The sequence below is a fragment of the Thermobia domestica genome, chromosome 18 (genome assembly GCF_964235325.1).
Source record: "Thermobia domestica chromosome 18, izTheDome1.hap1.1, whole genome shotgun sequence".
NCBI classification, from domain to species: Eukaryota; Metazoa; Arthropoda; class Insecta; order Zygentoma; family Lepismatidae; genus Thermobia; species Thermobia domestica.
Window position 1 is genome coordinate 138,328,505 of NC_137471.1, and position 4,431 is coordinate 138,332,935.

Below are 4,431 nucleotides of genomic sequence, written 5' to 3' on the forward strand. Positions count from 1 at the left end.
TTTGATTTCTATGTTTTCTTCAATTAATCATTCTTTAGTATTAGTTTGATCTTTAACTAAACCCCATAATGTGGCGGTTTTATTTCCAGATTTTATTGTGCGTGTCGAGTAATATCGTGTTTTTGCCAATTTTAAGATATTTTTGTAAGTCTTTTTATACCTTTTATAGTACTATGTCATGTTACTTGTTAACTCGCCTCTCTTATATGCTAAATTTAAAGATCTTAACTTCTTACTAGAAACTTAAATCGCAGGAGTTATCCAAGATTTGTTATTTTTTTATTAGAATAGGGCGCAGTTTTCTGGGAAATGCCTCATTGAAGTAACGAGTGTATGTCTCATGGAAAATGTTCCAAGCTTCATTTATCGATTTTATGGAGTACATTTCCTCCCAGGTTTCATTACTTAGTATAAAATTAAAATGGGTGATATTTGTTTCATTAAATATTCTTGTGTATACAAGTTTGACTTTCGTGTGTCTGTTTCGATTAGTTTTTTTGTACAATGGGAATATTTAAATGAAATAATTGAGCTTCATAATCCGAGAAGCCACTATTTACGACTGTAACTGTGCAGTTTATATATGTTTTGTTATAAAGTAATTGATCGAGCGCGGTACGACTACGATATGTAATTCTTGTAAGTACATTGACCATTGCTGTTAAGTCATACGTATTTAAGAATAGAGTGAGTTGACCATAGATATCAGTTACAAGGAAGTCTACATTCAGGTCGCCTATTATAACAAAATGTTTATTAGACTGAGTAAAATAGTCAATAATTATTTCAAAGTTTTGGATAAAAATATTCAGATCGTTGTCAGGAGTTCTATAAACACATATTACAACCAGGATATGAGCTAATAATTCAACTACATAACTTTCAAAATGTTTATCCCTATTTAAATAATCAAATTTTGTTAATATTTTGGTTTCAATACCTTTTCTGCAATAAACACTAGCCCCGCCCCTTAACATATTTGATCTACAATATCCAGTAGCTAATGTAAACTCAGAAATACCTGTCACCATAATCTCGTGTTGCTTCATCCAATGTTCAGTTATGCATAGAACGCTAACCTCATTTGTGGACTCAGAAAGTAAAACGTCCAGCATATTTATTTTGTCAATAGTTAAACCTTTTTTTGTACAGTGCACACGAAATATTGCAAAATAAAATTCTGAGAAGTGATATAAATTGTACGTCAGTTGTAGAAATCTGCTGAGAAAGATGTCATGGGAAGCCGAAACACATTCTAGTCGGGGTCTTTGGTTGTAAGTTTTGCCCCTCAGATTGGTGGCTTTTGTCATGTTTTTTTTTTTTTTTTTCTATTTTTATAATAAACTGTTTAGAAAAAAATAAATAATCTAATATTTATTTTATAAAAATATACACTTTTTCATTGTATTATTGAAGCTATGCTTTTGCATACGAAGAAAAAGTCCGACGAACAATATAAACGAATGTTTGGATGATTTTAATTCTATTTTGTCCATATGACAGTCTGAAATGCTTTGATGATAAAAGTACTAAATTTATAAAACAGTTTCAAAATACAAAGTAGTCAATCATTCCATTTCAGAATAACAAATCAGACAATTCACAGTAAAGATTTGTACTGAGAAAGAAAATAGCTTTTCCCCGAAATGTACACAATTCAATAATCTTAGGTGTTTTTTGGGTAAGAACTTTTTAATGAATGGTAAATATGCATCCTATTGAAACAAGAAGCTGTTGCTAGAAAAACGGTTTATTTTGTGATTCGAATGTTGATCCTAAAAATTTTTCTCAAATTTTAGGCGCATTGTAACAAAACATTATTTGGTGTGACTAAAATGTCTGAGTTTGCTTCTAGTGGAGAACCACTTTATGTAACTCGATCAATAAATGAACCGAGATCTCAAATTCCGTACATGTACAGGCTGGGGCACCCAGTCATTTAGAAGGCAGTGTGTCGTTGATGAGGGTTGTGTAAAAGTGCACCATGGAGAATACATAATTGAGAGTGATTTTGCTTTACGAGTTACTTTGCTTTTGCTTACTGGACATTCTAAACATTTAGCCGTGAAGAAACATCAACAGTGCATTTGAGCAAGGGGTGGTGAATTAATGCCATTGGTTTGTGAAATTTTGTGCGGATGACACAACATTGAGAAATGATCCTCATGGCCATTGGCTGATAGGAAAAAAATGAAATGAAATCTTTAAGTTTTGCGTCCCACGGCTATGCCGGTTAGGCTAAAGGAGACGGTGATAATGAGAAATGAGTGAAATGGTTAAATGAAGAAAGTGGGAGGAAACGGGAGAACCCCGAGAAAACCCACGAGCACGGTGTTTGTCCACTACAAAGTCCACACGGCGCGAGCTGGGATCGAACCAGCGACCCCAAGCACCGGAGGTGAACGCTCTACCACTGAGCCACCGCGCCCCCACACTGATAGGGTATAGACCCTCAGATGAATAATCTTGCAATTACAGATGAATTAGTCATACAACGTACCATTGTCGTTCGATGTCTCGGCAGAATCGAGAAGTTGAAAAGTGGAACTCACGGACAACATGTGAGTTGATACCAACCAACAAGGATCGCCGTCTGGAGGTGCGCAGTTCACTCAGTACAAGGAACAACTCTCTGCATCGTATTGTTACTATTGATGAAAAATGAGCGTGTTATAACAATCGTAAACTGTCAGAACAGTGATTTTAGTAATTCTTTTCGGGCTATCATCCAAGTGAAGATATTGACATCCGACGTTTCGAATGCAGACATCGCATTCATCTTCAGGGATTGTAATGAAGAGACCGGGGACGTGAACATCTATATACGTATAATGACTATTTAGGGGCAGAGCTATGAATGGGGCTTGTGATTGGCTGAGGGAAATGCTGGCTGCTGATTGGCTGAGGGATGCTGGCTCCGGATTGGCTGTTGTGGCTACGAGAAATGGCTTTGTTGAATGTCAGTTTTTGTTCCTGAAAAGGGCCGACCAGATGGGGCTGAGTTGAAACCCATTGTCTCTATTGAGACTATTCCTTCGACGTCAGATAGCTATGGTTTCCTTTATTGTTCTGTTCCAAAAATTGTTGGACTTGGCTACTTTGGTAGTATTTGTAAAATCAATTCTGCGTCCAAGTTCTAGACTGTGCTCTGCTAGTCATGATTTTTCAAGTTACTGAAGTCCTATGTAGCTGTTGCGTTCTTTGCATCGTTGTTCTATTGTACGTTTAGTCTGTCCTATGTATGCTCTGCCACATTCACATGATATACCTGGCTGGTAGCCGGGGAAGACTTATTAAAATCATGTCGCCAGGAAAAATTCAAGTCCTTCTGTCAGAACAGTGGTTGGATCATAATCAATGTTTAGGATGATTGCGAAAACCATGCCTCTGACCATAAGTGTTGCTGGTACAACAGTCCATGATGGGAGTGATCCGTCAAGGCGAAACCATCATTACTGACCTTTATAACACTGAAGTCCATGAAATATCCTGCAAACATCCACCAATAGTCAACAGACATTGGTGTTCTAATATTGCATTACAATTAACACTCGCATGTTGTGACAAATGAAACCCTCTATGAATTGTAATTTGAAACCTATCATCATACCACTATATTCTACTGACGTCTCTTCCACCGATTATCATATCTCTTCCAGCATCTTGATCATTTTTTGGCAGGAAAAAACTTCTCTGATGACCAGACGACGAACCTGGTGGTTGAGAACAACTTCGCATTGCCGATTATAAAAACTTTTCGTCATGGGATCTAATCGTTGGGAAATCAATGGTAAAAAGTACGTAGCTGCAGCCACAGACTATTTTTAACTAACCACTTGTTTTAGTCTTTTTCTCTTCCTTTGAAAGCAGCACACGTCGGCAGACACTTCAATCGCCCCATCTCAATAATAAAAAGAAAAGAAATGAATTTTAATGTTTTATGCGCGGTGATTACATTACATTGAAACGATTTTATTTATCATTGCTGAAAAGTGAAAGAAATTTTAAGTTCAACATTTGATTAAGGTTTTCAAGAATTTTTTGATTTATTCAGATGAAAATAAGAATCGCATTTAGAGGATTCAAAAACTAGATGGCGAGATTTATAATAGAAATTTAAACAACTATAACGCCTTCTTAACAACTATATATTCATGTCAGAATTGAACAAAAGGTAATAAGAGACGGATCTAATGGAATTAAATGGTGCCTGTGTTAACTTAAATATGGTGTTTCAAATGGAATGAACTTCCATTTTTCAATTGGTTTTAATCCCTCTTTATTGATGTGTGAAATGCAATCCAATATGTGATATTATTAGTGTGTACGTCAATAGATTTGAGACAGCCAGCAAGAACAGTAAGTACACTAAATTTATGAACTTTTTCATTTTTGCCCTTTTTGGATCAACAGTACTTCAATTCCCGGTGG

At 35.9% G+C, this 4,431-nt stretch overlaps 1 non-coding gene across 1 annotated transcript; it reads right to left on the minus strand.

Moving 5' to 3' along the window:
* Positions 1–2,356: 2,356 nt before the first annotated feature.
* Positions 2,357–2,428, minus strand: TRNAR-CCG (transfer RNA arginine (anticodon CCG)). The gene has a single exon. It is a non-coding gene; the product is annotated as a tRNA-Arg (tRNA).
* Positions 2,429–4,431: the final 2,003 nt, after the last annotated feature.